This window comes from Tamandua tetradactyla, chromosome 1 (genome assembly GCF_023851605.1).
Source record: "Tamandua tetradactyla isolate mTamTet1 chromosome 1, mTamTet1.pri, whole genome shotgun sequence".
In the NCBI taxonomy this organism is placed as follows: domain Eukaryota; kingdom Metazoa; phylum Chordata; class Mammalia; order Pilosa; family Myrmecophagidae; genus Tamandua; species Tamandua tetradactyla.
Genome location: NC_135327.1, coordinates 229,220,680 through 229,236,812, shown reverse-complemented (window position 1 = coordinate 229,236,812; position 16,133 = coordinate 229,220,680). Strand labels below are relative to the sequence as shown.

Below are 16,133 nucleotides of genomic sequence, written 5' to 3'. Positions count from 1 at the left end.
AGCTAAATGTCAATATTAGTGGGATCTTAGGGGTATGGGAATTTGGGGGAGGGGATAAAATGGGGACGTTCTCATATTGATTGTGGTGATGAATGCTTAAGTATGTGATTATACCAAGAGCCATTGATTGTACACTTAGGATGGATTGGATGGTGTGTGAATAAAACTGTTTAAGAAAAAAAAGACCTGGGTGTTTCATGTAGATATATAAGCTTTCTTTATAATTATCTTAAATATTGAAGTAGCTCATAATAGTTCGGGAAGAAAAAAAATGACAAGCTTAAAATTGAGAAATTGTTATTATAGTCCACCTCTAAGATAAACGTACCTTTAGAAAGGTATGTTCTAAAGACATACCTTTTTCTCTAACTCCTCCTTAGTTTTCTAACACATCAGTTCACACTGTGACTTCTCTTTTACAGAAATGTTAAGTCTTTGCTTTAGTGAATCAATTGGTATCTTCTTGTTGGAATACTCCAGTTAATGTCTTTACCTATAGTAAAAACATAAAAGTAATAATTACTGGCAAATGCATTCTACTAGTATACTTTGTTTTAACAGAAAATCGAATGAATAAATGAATGAGTTTAATTCCACTTATTTTCTCATAAATGTTATGAGATTCAAGTGATATAAGATTTGCAGAACTCATAGAATGAATGAGACTAAGAATCGTTCAATCATTGGCAAAACAGAAATTACACAAAACTATATGAATACAAGTATTTACAGTCTTCTACCTAATAATTTAATTACCAATCTAAACTTCCTGGCAAATGACTCTTTTTTGATCCTTAAAGAAGCCAGGTTATGGGTAACTTTTAGTTGTATTCTTCAATGTTTATATTGTATGAATACACAATGTATATAGCACACACTTTTTTTATTCTTCACCATAAATTTTTTTATTAATTTTTAAAAAAAAATATAACAAACAACCAAAAACATTCTTAATATATGATCATTCCATTCTACATATATAATCAGTAATTCACAATATCATCATATAGTTGCATATTCATCATCATGATCATTTCTTAGAACATTTGCATCAATTCAGAAAAAGAAATAAAAAGACAACAGAAAAAAATTCAAAATACCATACCTCTTACCCCTCCCTTTCATTGATCACCAGCATTTCAATCTACTAAATTTATTTTAACCTTTGTTCTCCCTATTATTTATTTTTATTCCATATGTTTTACTCATCTGTTGATAAGGTAGATAAAAGGACCATCAGACACAAGCATTTTACAATCACACAGACACATTGTGAAAGTTATATCATTATACAATCATCTTTAAGAGACATGGCTACTGGAACACAGCTCTACATTTTCAGGCAGTTCCCTCCAGCCTCTCCATTACATTTTAACTAACAAGGTGATATCTATTTAATGCGCAAGAATACCCTCCAGGATAACCTCTCAACTCTGTTTGGAATCTCTCAGCCATTGACACTTTATTTTGTCTCATTTCACTCTTCCCCTTTTTGGTCGAGAAGGTTTTCTCAATCCCTTGATGCTGAGTCCCAGCTCATTCTAGGATTTCTGTCCCATGTTGCCAGGAAGGTCCACGCCCCCTGGGAGTTATATCCCACGTAGACAGGGGGAGGGCAGTGAGTTTGCTTGTTATGTTGGCTGGAGAGAGAGGCCACATCAGAGCAACAAAAGAGGTTCTCTTGGGGTGACTCTTAGGCCTAATTTTAAGTAGGCTTGACATATCCTTTGTGGAGTTAAGTTACATATGAACAAACCCCAACATTGGGGGCTCAGACTATAGCTTTGGTTGTCCCCACTACTTGTGAGAATATCAAGAATTCTCCACTTGGGGAAGTTGAATTTTCCCCGTTTCTCACCATTCCCCCAAGGGGACTTTAGCACACACTTTTTTAAGATAAAATTAGATAAGTCACGGAGCATACTTATTATATGTTCAAAGAGTAAGAGAAGAAAATTTTCTTTTTCAGCTTAATGCCATTAAAGATATATGATTGTCTATGCAAAGATTGTAAGACTATATCTGAAATTATTGAAGTTTTTTAAAAATGGGCAAAATCTGAAACTTCCAGCAAGATGGCAGAATAGGAAAGACTGAGTTCACCCCAGCTCCATGCAGAAATGAGAGATGCGATAGAAAAATGACCCAGGCAGTGGTTTCAAGGTCTAGTTGATTATAGAGGGTCTCCTACCCTGCATAGGGAGACCCTGGGAGAAAACCCAGATAAATTGGGCCAGAGAGAACAGGGTGAACGTGTTCAGTTATGACTCTGCCTACTCCCGCAGCCAGCTTGGGAAGATTCTGCCTTTGGCTCCACAGCCGGGAGTTCCCGTGGTGAATTTGGAGGATAATAGGTGTGCTTTTCCCATGCAGACTCTACTTAGTCAACTTATAGTGCCAACTCCCCACCCGTGGCATGCTGCTGGGGGTGCCTGGTTTTTGTTTTGGTTTGGTTTGGTTTTTGGCAAAGACTATAGGGCCCTTCTCTGGGGAGGAGGGAAAGACATTAAATGGTGCCAGTCTGACAACCAACCAGCAGAAAAGACTTGTTTGGATTGTGATACCTCCCCTTCTTCCACAGAGGCCCAGAGATCGCAGGTGTGTGGACAGGGAGGTGAGGCCAAGGAAGCTGGCTGAGCTGAGAACCATGACTGGCCATTAGACAGTGCACCTGTGGTCAGGGATAGGTGGGGCCTACAGAAACAAGAAGGCTCAAGAGCGCCATTTGCTGGGGAGAAGCAGAAGTGCAGTCTGACAAATTGTCTATCTGCCTAGCTCTTAAATAAAGCCCTAAGTAGAGTTGAAATCCCTCCTTAACATTAGGGACTAAAAAGCCAAATCCAAATGGGGATCTTCAAAGCTAATAAAAGTAGATTCAAAGTCTTAGATGAGGGAAGGAAATAAATCTGCAAAATAACCTTAATAAGATATTAAAATGCCCATCTACAACAGAAGATCAGAAAGCTTGTGAAGATCTAGGCAAATATGGCTCAGCTAAATGACTAAATTAAATTACCTGAGAGGGACACTGAATTTGGAATAACTAATTAAGGTTGTTCATAATGACATAAAGAATATAAACAAGATACCAGAGGAGCATGAAGAATAATTTGGAAGAACAAATTTAAAAAATCAGATATCACAGAGATGAAAGATACTGTAGACCAAATTAAAAGTATTTTAGATACATTCAATTCCCAGTGCCAGCCCATGAAAAAAAAAAAGAGTAAAGAAAAAACATATGTTAGATACAAACAGATTTTATGATTACTTAGATTTTTTTAAAATATGCCTATGGATTAGCTAACTAAGATATCTATATTGGGGGGTTAAGATTTTCATGTTAACTATAAAAATCTTTGTATCTTCATATTTTCCTGAAATTAGGAAAATATTTAGTAACATAGGTCTTTATGATAGCAATGCAGATATTTGTAAGAACTTTCTACTTGATATTTTGAGAACATTCACAGTTTTGACAGCTGATCAAATGGAATCTAGGTTAGTTTTTAATACTTGGAATTTAAGAACTTTGCTATCTGAATTTATAGATTTTTTCCTTGTTGCCTTATTTTAAATTGGTTTATGAAAATTACTGCACAAATACAGTAATATGGATATTTTATTTAAATATGCCCATGGTTAAGCTAACTAAGATATCCATTTTTGGTGGTTTTATGTGTATTATTTGTTTTCTTAAATAGCATAATAAAAAAAAGTATATTAGAGACTCATAACCATAGACTTCAAGAGGCAGAAGAAAGAATGTGTGAATTAGAAAACAGGATAATTGAATGCTCAAAACAATAAATGGCAAGAAAAATGGAAAACAAGGCAGCTCGATCTCAGAAAAATGAAAGGCACCCTGAAATATACCAAATATCAAAATTATTGGTGTCCCAGAAGGAGAAGAGAAGAGTAAAGGGATAGAAAAGCTAGTTGAAAATATAATAAGGAAAATTTTCCCAACTCTTATAAAAGACCTAAACATCCAAACCAAACAAGCCCAACAAACCCCAAATAGAATAAATACAAATAGGCTTATTCCAAGATATATACTTATCAGATGTGATATATATTTATCAGAATGTCATATCTTGAAGAGAAGCAAAAAGTCATGAAAGCAGCAAGAAAAAAAGATTCATTACATGCAAGGGAAAATATTTAAGACTGGGTTCAGACTACTCAAAAGGTACCCAGAGGCAAGAAGGAGTGGTATTGATATATTTAAGATTTTGAATGAGAAAGACTTCCAGCCAAGAAATCTTTATCCTGCAAAATTGTCCTGCAAAACTGAGGGAGAGAGTAAAGTCTTCACAGATAAACAATGGCTGCAAGAATTTGTCAACAAGAGCCCTGCCCTACAAGAACTATTAAAGGGAGTGCTGGCCACTGGAAAAAAGAAAGGAAGGTCTAGATGAGGGTACAGAATTGAAGAGTATTAGCAAGGGTAACTTAAAGGATAAAAAGGGAGGGAGGGAAAAGAATATATAGATCTGATGAATAAACACGATAGGCAGCTATAGTAATATTAGATAAAATAGATTCCTGAAATAAAGGACTTGAAAATATTTAACAAGATCATTACTACAGCAAAGTTGATATTTGTAATAACTTCCTACTTGATATTCTGCAAGCATACAGTTTTGATAACTAATCAAATGGTTTTTAAGATAGTATCTAATATTTAGAATTTAAGAAACTCCGGTTTCTATATCTGTACATTTTATCCTTGTTTACTTTAGTCTTAAATTGGTTTAGGAAACACATGGTACGAACATAGGCTTTACAATGATTATTTGGATACTTCATTTAAATATGCCTATGGATAAGCTAACTAAGATATCCATTGCTGATGGTTCAGAGTCTCATATGTTAATTGTAAAAACATTTGTATCTTTTTATTTTCATAAAATCAGAAACTTGAAACTATTCAATCACATAGGTCATTACTAGAGCAAGGCTGATTTTGTAAAAACTTTCTACTTGATATTTTGAGAACATTCAGTTTTGACAGCTAATCAAATGGTATTTAAGATAGTGTTTAATATTTAGAATTTAAGAAACTCCGATATCTTTATTTGTAGATTTGTTTGCCTTAATTTTAAATTGGTTTATGAAACTTACTATACAAACAGCCTTTACAATGATTATTTGGATACTTTAGTTAAATATGCCTATGGATAAGCCAAATAAGATATCCAGTTTTGGTGATTCTAGGTGTATTGTTTGTTTGTTTTAAATAAAAATATCATTGCAGCAATGGTCAGACCAGGACTTGGTCAGACAACTGAGATCATTGCCTGGCCAAGTTAATACCTGAACCTAACCATCACAACACCTCTCTGTCTAGCTATCTACCCACCTATCTATCAATCTATCTATCTATCTATCTACCAGCCCACCTACCTGTCAATCTCCTTAATTATCTTTCTATTATATCTATCTTCTATCTATTTATTGACCTATCAATCAATCATCTATCTATAATCTAGTGTTTCGAAACCCTTGAGGGTAGGCTGCATACATCATGCTCCTCCAACACCTAATACTTCCAGGTGCATTTCCTGAAAACAAAGGCACTTATTTATATAACTACCTTAAATATAGCTATCAAGTTCAAGAAATTTAGCATTGCTATAGCGCATACAGTCAACATTCCATTTTTTTCCATTGTCCTTATAATGTCTTTTTGTGCTTTTTCCTCCATTATTAATTGTAGTTTAGGATCATGTATTGCATGTAACTCTTATTGTCTCTTTAATATTTTTCTTTTTCTAAATTGTGACAATAAATATACAACACAATTTCCCATCTCAGCCTCTACCAAGCAAGGATGCTTATTTTTACTCCATACTCTTTTGTACCTTTTGAATTTTGTACCACACATATGTAATGCTTGTTAGAAAAATAGTTAGAACACTAATTAAAATTAGTTTTAAAAAAATAGACAACCACATAAAATATAAAGTAAAAGCAGAAAAGCATTTATAAAGGAGATGAGGGAAAGTATTTTTTTAAACTTTTTTATTAATTAAAAAAATTAACAAAACATTAAGATATCATTCCATTCTACATATACAATCAGTAATTCTTAATATCATCACATAGTTGCATATTCATCATTTCTTAGAACATTTGCATCGATTTAGAAAAAGAAATAAAAAGACAACAGAAAAAGAAATAAAACAATAACAGAGAAAAAAAAAAGATTATACATACCATACCCCTTACCCCTCGCTTTCATTTACCACTAGCACTTCAAACTAAATTTATTTTAACATTTATTCCCCCTATTATTTGTTTTTATTCCATATGTTCTACTCTTCTGTTGATATAGTAGCTAAAAGGAGCATCAGACACAAGGTTTTCACATTCACAGAGTCTAGATGAGGGAAAGTATTTTTATTAAAATGGTTCACCTTCCCATCTTATATATAAGTGGAAACCCAGTGTCCCTTCCATCTCTCCAAGGAACTTGCAGAAAGAGAGGACTAACACTTCTCCTGGTCACTTACTTTTCTGATGCCTTCATTTCACTGAATTATTCAATGCGATACTGTGTTCTGCCTCCTACATCTGCCACACCTCACTGGGAACAGTTGGCTTATTTTTTCCTCAAAGCTCTCCCATCCTGGTCTTAAAGCTCTTTGTAAAACTATCTTAATATTAATGCAAATACAAAGGTCTTTTCTCCTTCAGTTAGTCTGTAATAAAAAATTTGATGTGTGAGTCTATGCTTCACCCACATCTGATATAGGTTGACTTATGTCCCCAAAACATATGCTGAAACCCTAAACCCTAGTAACTTAGAATGTGACTTATTTGAAAATAGGGTCTGTTCTAGTTTGCTAGCTGCCAGAATATAATATACCAGAAACAGAACAGCCTCTTTAAAAAGGGAATTAATAAGTTGCAAGTTTACAGTTCTAAGGCCAAGAAAATGAACCAATTAAAGCGAGTCTATAAAAATGTCCAAATTAAGGCACCAAAAAGAGGTAATCTTCACTCAAGAAAAGCTGATGAAGTTCAGGGTTTCTCTCTCAACTGGAAAGGCACATGGGGAACATGGCGATGTCTGCTAGCTTTCTCTCCAGGCTTCTTGTTTCATGAAACTCTCCCAGAGACATTTCCTTCTTCATCTCCAAGGGTCTCTGGCTTCTTGGGCTCTCATGGTTGTCATGGCTCTGCCATGGTTCTCTTGCTTTTCCTCTTTTGAAGGATTCCAATAAATTAATCAAGACCCACCTGAAACGGGTGGAGTCACACTCTATCTAATCAAAAAGTTAATATTCACAGTTGAGTGTATCACATCTCCATGGAGACAATCTAATCAAAAGATTCCAACCTACATTATTGACTAGGGAGTAAAAGAAATGGTTGCTCCCACAAGATTGGATCAGGATTAGAATATGGCTGTAGGGTATATGATCCTTTCAAACCAGCACAGGGCCTTAGAGGTAGTGATTGGAGTAGTGTGTCCACAAGCCAAGGAACACCCAGGATTGCTGGCAAACACTAGAAGCTCAAAGCGTAACTGGTGCCCTGCTGACAATAGCACCAGCTGAGCCTGTTCCAGGTTCGGCAGTCCCACCACTAAGAGAATTTAGAGATGAGAGGGCCAATAGGAATAAGTTGTAAAGTTTATTAAAAAGAGAGAGAGAGTACACAATTAAGAAGTTAATGCAGACATATTGAAGGGAGAAACTCACACTGCGTGGGAGTGGGTTAGCTTGCTATTTTATAGAAAGGTTTTTCCTAGTGGCAGGTTCCCATAGTGACCTTTGAACTTTAGGGGCTTACATGGTTTGTATTAACCAGATGCTTACAGGGCTAGCATTGTTTCAGGAAGAGACAACTATTGATGATTGTGGCCAGCTCATCATGTATCCAAAATTTGCCTTTGGGCAGATGTTTAACAATCTTTACAATGCTAGGCTTTCTGTTATTTAACTAAGAGTTTGCTTCAGGCCCATGATTTTATAAATTTTTATGGTTTAGGAAGGTTTTTGATGGTTTGGGGAGGTTTGAGGGCTTCAGGGGAAATGCAGCTGAAGCTTGCAGCTTTGCGTTAATTCCTTTGGAGCTAGATAAGAAACTAGGGACTTGCAGTTGTTTATTAACTCTTTTAAGAGCGGGAAAGGAAACAAGGGACCTGCAATTACCCATTAACTTTTTCAGAGCTGGATAGGGAACTAGAGATGTGCATTTTTCCTGTTGTTTCCTGCTTCAGAAGAGGCAAGGAAAGATTCTTCATTTCAATTTCCTAGGCTGCTTAAAGCAAATACTATGAAATGGTTCCATTTAAACAATGGGAATTTATTAGCTTACAGTTTGAGACCAGGAAAATGTCCAAATCGAGGCAGCATCAGGGCGATACTTTCTCCAGAAAACCATCTGCCAGAGATCCTTGGCTCCTCTTCCACATGGCAAGGCACATGGTGGCATCTGCTGGTCCCTCCCTTCTCTTTTGGGCTTCGCAGCTTTCAGCTTCTTGCTTCTGTAGCTTCCTCTCTTTTGGTGTTCATTCCATTTATAAAGGACTCCAGTTTTAACATCAAGACCCACCCTGAATGACGTGGGTCACACCTTAACTAAAGTAGCCTCTTAAAACTCCTGCTTACAGTGGGTTCACACCCACAGGAATGGATTAACCTTAAGAACATGTTTTTCTGGGTAAATAGCACACTTGCCAAGCCCTTCCTTCCCCTTTCAGGACTCAGAGGCCAGAGATTCACACACTAATTTCCAAGATCCTCTTACTTGCTGATTTTGCAGTGAATTGCTTGGTCTTTGATCACTCCAGGAAGCTCATACGATATTCCCTCCTGCTTAAAACCTCCCTCCCAACTATACTTGTCCTCCCCCCAAAAAACAGTCAAGGACCATCTCAAGTCATTTCATAAGCTCTCTGGATTTGAAATCTCAGTCCAAGAACCCAAATATTCCACACAGGTTGATTTATTAACAACATTTGGTCAACACTGTGGTAGTCCTAGTGAGGATATCCCCCAGCTGCATGCTGTCAAGGATGTACCCTGACTCTGTCCTAGAGAAGATGTTTCCAAGATCTGTCTTGCAAGGATATACCCCAGCTCCATCCTGGTGAGGATGTACCTGGAGCCATCCTGGAGAAGATGTACCCTGTTCCACTCCAGGTTGATGACTGAGCCCAATCTGCAGCTGGTCCCACACCAGAGTCAAAGCTGCTCCATACAGAACTCAAAAATGTAACCCAGAGGTCATCACCTGGATGTGGCCCAAGCCTCCAGCCTGCGGGGTTGATTCTATACTATATAGCTAATCCAAATGGCTCAAATACCATCTAAAGTGTGGTAGGACACCCAGGACCCTCCTGCAATATCTCTAGAGAAAAACTTGTATTTCTCCTCATCTCTTGCTCCAATGTCTTGCTTCTGCTGAATTCTCAGTCTTTCTCATATGGCATCCTGATTAGCTTTTCTACCTGCAGCATCTTGTTCTCAGGGTGTCCAGTCCTCTGGCCATTGCCTTTTATTCTTATCCTTCAAGCTTATTAACTCTAGTTCTTCTATGTACTTTGACCTGGAGGGAGGGTGGTGCTGATCTTTGATCCTCTGGCCCAACCCTTTCTTTCCTCTCCATCATTCCTTTTGTGTTCTTGCCTCCCCTCTGAGAGTCCATGACCCAGCACTACTTCTCTGCAAATCCCCTTTGCTTCCTTGCCCCTCTCTTTCTGGTTTGTGTTTGCCTGGAAAACCTGATCCTTGGTTAGTTCATATTTTCAAATCCCATAACTAACTGCATATGAACACCTACTACAAGTGCAGGAAATCACACAGCCATGCTGATCATTGTCACCTCAAAAGCAGGGCCACAAATCCCAACAGCAACTTAACCGCACCAGAGAATCCTACCACACATCCTAGCAAATTCACTTTCCCATTCTTTGAAAAAACTATTTTGCACCTTCTCCTCTCGCTCACACCTCCAACCCACCTGAGCTCCTCCCTCTCAGCTGATTACTTTAATACAGACGTCAGTGAGAATATGCATGCAACCAGAAAAGAACATTTACAGGCTATTTTATGTATATTGTAGGATAAAGAAATCATATACTGTAATTCAGTACCAAGATTTTAAGCATAAAATAAAATAAGTAAATAAATATCCTGGGCTTGTTAAATTTGAATTAGAAATATTAATATGAGCTCAAGTTTTTAAATACACCTATTCCCCAGTTCTAACTACTGAAATTATTTAGAAGAAATCTTAAATCAGGGTCAATTGAGCATGGCCAGTACCAGATTTTGTGATCTAAATGGTTTTCCATAGTAAATAGAATCAGGGCTCCTTAGAGAAATAGTCTTCCAAGCTGGAGACAGGGATTGCGTGGTAAGTCTGGGATCAGTGCTACCGTGTATTGTGGGCCTGATAAGGAAGGCAGAACTTAAGTATTTTTCTTAGCTAAAGAAGCTAACAGTATGTGTGCAGTTTATTATATGTCAATTATACTTCATTAAAGTTGCTGGGGTTTTTTATTATTAAAAAAGAAGCAGGAGGAGGAGGAGAGAAAGAAAACGAAGAAGAGAAGGAGGAAGATGAGTACAACAGTAATGAGGAGGAAGAGGAGAAGAAGCAGGAGGAAGGAGAAGAATGCGTGCCTAAATCAGCAATTCTTAAATTGTGGTCTGCAAACCTCTGGGAAACCCCATCACCCATTCACGGGGATCTGTGGAGTCAAAACAATTTTCAGAATACGCTGAAGTGTCATTTGTCCTTTTCACAACTTATACCTGCTTTGACGGTACAAAAGCAGCGGCCAGTCAAACTCTGGCACCTTAGAACAAATCAAGGCAGCAGCACCAGTTTGTCCTAGGAGCCATTCTACTCCTTGTCATCATGAAATCACAGTAAAAAACTTAACCAAACTAAAATAAAGCCAACTTTACTTAAAATCATTAATTGTATTAGATCTCAACACTTGAGCACACGTGTTTTTTACTATTCTGTGTGGCAAAATGGGAATTCAGATAAAGCAGACCTGCTGTACATCCTGCATGTTGGTGCATTCCTGAAAAAGACCATGCACAATTGTTTGAGTTCTCAGCTGCACTGGCCACATTTTCATGGGAAATCATTTTTTCTGGAAAGTAAACTACCTGATAAACTATGATCATTTAAACCTGGGTATTTGGCATATTTTCTCAAGCATAAATGAAATAAGCCTGTCACTTCAGGATAGACCATTGATAGTATTGGTTGCCAATGATAGAATCCAAGCTTTCAAGTAAAAATTAAAATTTTGGAAAACTCTTTTCAGCCACTGTGTGCTTAACAACTTCTCAATATGTAAAGATTTTTTATGAGATCGGCATTGATAATAACAAATGTGATTCTCTTAATATTTCATAATGAAATGTGTTGATATTTGGAAGATCTGCTTAATTAGGTGAACCCAATATTTCTCAAATGACCAGTGCATGATGTTACAAAGTCATGTAAGTAAAAGGTCCATTCAAAGAGCAATCCATGGATTTTATTACAACAGTGTACGAGGAATTCATTGATATAATTTTAGATTCTATACTGCAACTAAATTTTTTTGAACTACCTCTTGTAGAGTCATAATGTGGCATAAACGATAACATCCAGATTATCTAAAAAGGCCACTGAAAGACTCCTTCAGTTTCCAACTTCCTGCCTATGTGAGGCTCAATCTTTTTCAACTGCTTCAACCAAAGCAGCATATCACAACAGACTGATGCAGAAGCAGACATGGGAATGCAAAGTCACCTACTGGGCCAGATATTAAAGGGATTTGTGAAAAATGTAAAACACCACCACTCTTCTCACCAAATACTTTCTGTTTTTGGAAGGTATTGCTGTTTTCCTAAAATGTGTATTATCTATGTTAACATGCATAAAAGCATTGCCATTTTTTAATGAATTAATAAATTTTTTTTAGCATTTCTCAGTTTTAATTTCTAATCCAGGAAATATATCTATAGATAGAACCCACCAAAGAGAAATTCAATCATTTTTAACAGTAAAAAGGGGCCCTGAAACCAAAAAGTTTGAGAACTGCTGGTCTAAGTGAACAGAGGAAATCACCTTGGAATGCATTGCCTTTTCATTCAGGAAGAGTCATTGAATGATCTCTTCTGGTTGCATAACTCTGCGGTGAGCAGGTACCTGCAACCCAGGGAGGAAGGGCTGGAGGGACTTTGAGCCCAAGGAAGGCTGTGCCTCAGAGTCAGCAGGATGGCCACTGTGATACACTGCATGGGAGGAGAGAGACCAACCCCTGATGCCTTCCTTCGAGAGCCAATGTTCCTGCATCTTCCCTGAGGGCCTGAGAACTGGAGGGAACAAGAAACCTCCAGAGCATCAAAGGGGGGCTCAAGGAAGGCAGAAATGACCCACAGGGCATGAAGCTGAGTGTGGCAAGCTGCCTTGTTCTGTGCTCAGGCCTTGGGGAAATGACCGCAGATGAACACCTGGAAGAGCAGGTCCTGGGGATCCCAAGTGTGGGCTCCTGCTGGGGTCTGGGCTAGCAAGGGTGTCACCCATCCATGGGGCCAGGGCTGAGCTGAAGGCTCAGTGAGACCACCACAAAGCCGTTATCCAGCAGACTCCATTCTCTCGTGCTCTCTCTGCCTGATGTTCAAGGGCAGAACTCATCCCTTTGGATTGAAGACCCTTTTACTCTTGGAGAATTGAGGCACGATAATAGTTTCCAGAGAGATTCTGGACTTTCTGGAAATGTGAGGCCTCAGTTGGTCAATAGAAAGGATAAGCGAGCAAGTTGGAGTCCCCAACGTCAAAGAGCTTACGGCTGCTAGAAAGCATTAGAAAACATCAAGACAAAGACTTTTTTTTTTAATGGTCCTAAATATGGTCAAAGAGAACCTGGGCAAATACTAAAATAAATCAGGAAAATGATCCTGCTCAATAGAAGATGGAAATTGGAGAATATCAATAGAGATGGAAATGATGAGAAATAACCAAACAGAGCTGAAGACCACAGTAACAGAAATGTAAAATTCCCTAGAGAGGTTCAACAGCAGATTGGAGCTGTCAGAAGAAGGGATCATGAAGATTAGACCATTGAGATCCTTCAGTATGAGGAGCAGAAAAAGGAAAGAATGAAGAAAAGTGAACAGAGCCTGAAGAACCTGTGGGAAACTTTTAACCATACCAATTTATGCATTGTAGGTGTCCCAGAAGAAGAAGGAAGAGGAAGGGGCCAAGAGACTGTTCAAATAAATAATAGCAAACAAGAGCGGGGTCGGGATCAGGCGGCGGTTGATCCCGGAGCAGCGAGAGGTGGCGGTCGAGGCGGCGACCCGGGCCGGGCTTCCACCCGGAGCGCGGCCCGACCCGCCCTCCCACGCGTGAGCCCTCCGTCCGGGCCGACCCAACCGCCACGCGGCCCAGCCATGAACCTGGCCGGTCAGAGCGGCGAGGCCGGCTCCGGCCAGCTGCTCTTCGCCAACTTCAACCAGGACTACACGTCCCTAGCTGTTGGTAGTAAGTCCGGTTATAAATTTTTCTCCCTTTCTTCTGTGGATAAGCTGGAACAGATCTATGAATGCACTGATACGGAAGATGTGTGCATTGTAGAGAGACTGTTCTCGAGCAGCCTCGTTGCCATCGTGAGCCTCAAAGCGCCTCGGAAGCTAAAGGTGTGCCACTTTAAGAAGGGGACCGAGATCTGCAACTACAGCTACTCCAATACTATACTGGCCATGAAGTTGAACAAGCAGAGATTGATTGTGTGCCTGGAAGAATCTCTGTATATCCACAACATCCGGGACATGAAGGTTCTGCACACAATCAGGGAGACACCCCCAAACCCTGCAGGCCTCCTCATCCTCAGCCTGAACGGCCCCGTGTGCCTTCATGTGTTCACAGGTCTGTGCGCACTTTCCATCAGCAATGACAACTGTTACCTGGCTTACCCCGGGAGCGCCACCATTGGGGAGATGCAGGTCTTCGACACTGTGAACCTGAGAGCTGCGAACATGATCCCAGCTCACGACAGCCCTTTAGCAGCCTTGGCTTTTGATGCAAGTGGTACCAAACTTGCCACTGCTTCAGAGAAGGGGACCGTGATTAGGGTATTTTCCATTCCAGAGGGACAAAAGATCTTTGAATTCCGGAGAGGAGTTAAGAGGTGTGTAAGCATCTGCTCCTTGGCCTTCAGCATGGATGGCATGTTCCTCTCTGCCTCCAGCAACACCGAGACTGTGCACATCTTCAAACTTGAGACTGTGAAAGAAAAACCTCAGGAGGAGCCCACCACTTGGACTGGCTACTTTGGGAAAGTGCTCATGGCTTCTACCAGCTACCTGCCCTCTCAAGTAGCAGAAATGTTCAACCAGGGGAGAGCCTTTGCCACCGTCCGCCTGCCATTCTGCGGTCACAAGAACATCTGTTCACTCGCTACAATTCAGAAGATTCCCCGATTACTGGTGGGTGCGTCTGACGGGTACCTGTATATGTACAACCTGGACCCCCAGGAAGGAGGCGAGTGTACCCTGATGAAGCAGCACAAGTTGGATGGCAGTATGGAGACAGCCAGCGAAACCCTAGACTCTGCATCCCACGACTGCCCCTTAGTAACTCAGACCTATAGCCCACCTATCGCAAAAGCCTACCCCGGTGAGCTGGAGGCCGCGGGCGGGGCCTGCCTGGAGGAGGAAGCCAGCGCCCTGCAGGTGTATGAAGACAGCGAGCACCCACCCATGGTCCTTCGGACAGACTGAGCCTGACCTGTGAACTCTAACCCCTGAGGCAGAGAGCGCAGCTTGCCAGAGGACACGGTGCTATGCTGCTATGAACTTTGACCTGAACTGGGGGAGAAGATAGCAGAGACTTTAAAAAAAAAAAAAAAGATTGTAGCCGTAGTCAAATTCTATACTGTTGAGAAGTACATTGTTTTCACTTCAGTGGCTTTTAATTCTGCCTTTGAATTTTAGCTTTTTGTTTCTTTTCTCTTTTTGCCAAAATTAACTGTTTGGGGAAGCCCTCCTTGCTTTGCATGCATCATGTGCCAAGCCAGCCCAGAAGAGCTAGAAGCCGCTTCATAGCAGACTGAAGCCGTCTGGTTTTCCATGTCTGTCCTAGCGATGTGCACTGCGGGCAACGCGTGCCGGCTGGAAGGGCTCTGGCTGTCGCAGGAGGCCGCGCTCTTCAAGCCCGGGCGCCTGGTGCAGGCCTGGTCGCGTGCTGGGGCCTCTCCCCATAGCCCCTGCCAGACCCCTTCTCCCCATTTTGTTTTGTTAATTAAATTTCTTCCAAATTGGATTCTTCTGGAGTTTTTTCCAGAGTGGACTTTTATTTTGTTTCTGATCTTGTTTTCCATGTGGGTACTTGAAGAGAGAGGTTACTTCTGACATTTAAAAGCTCTTCTGTGAGAGCAAGTGAACCTGACAGAATGCCCGGAGATACCTAAAAGGAAAGGGAAGTGTTAATTTGCATAATTAAATCATCTGTCTTTTTACTTTCAAAATAAATAAATAAATAAATAATAGCCAGAAACTCCCCAAATTTAATGAAAAACACGAATAGACACATCCAAAACACTCAACGAACACTAATACAATAGAATAAACCTAAGTAGACCCACACTGCAGCATATGATAATCAAATAATGTCAAGGCTAAAGAAAGAATTCTGTAAGCTGCAAGAGAGAAGCAACATAATACATATGAGGGAGCCTCAATAAGATTAAATGCCAATTTCTCATCAGAAACCCAGAAGCAAGAAGGCAATTAGATGACATATTTAAAATGCTGAATGCAAAAACTGCCAGCTAAGAATTCTACTACTGGCAAAGCTATCTTTCAAAAATGAGGGAGAGATTAAAACATTCCCAGATAAACAAAAGCTGATGGAGTTCCTCACCATGGGACTAAACCTATAGGAGATGCAAAAAAAAGTTCTGCAATACAGATCTGTAAATATGAGATTTATAAAGGTATCCCATTCAACCATGGGAATGGAAGAGTTCAAAATCTGTAGGGCAGGCTATGAAACCGACAGCTCCAATGAAAGGTCTGGACGAACTTCTCCAGAGAGGCTCAGTGGCTGAAGAAGCAGTGAAAGAATTTCTTCTTCCTTAAAAGTCTTCATCTGATTGGATTATC

General features: G+C 39.7%; 1 pseudogene; it reads left to right on the top strand.

The window, feature by feature from the left end:
* Window positions 1–13,391: 13,391 nt before the first annotated feature.
* LOC143688313 (WD repeat domain phosphoinositide-interacting protein 2 pseudogene) lies at window positions 13,392–14,933 on the top strand (annotated as a pseudogene).
* The last annotated feature ends 1,200 nt before the right edge of the window (window positions 14,934–16,133 follow it).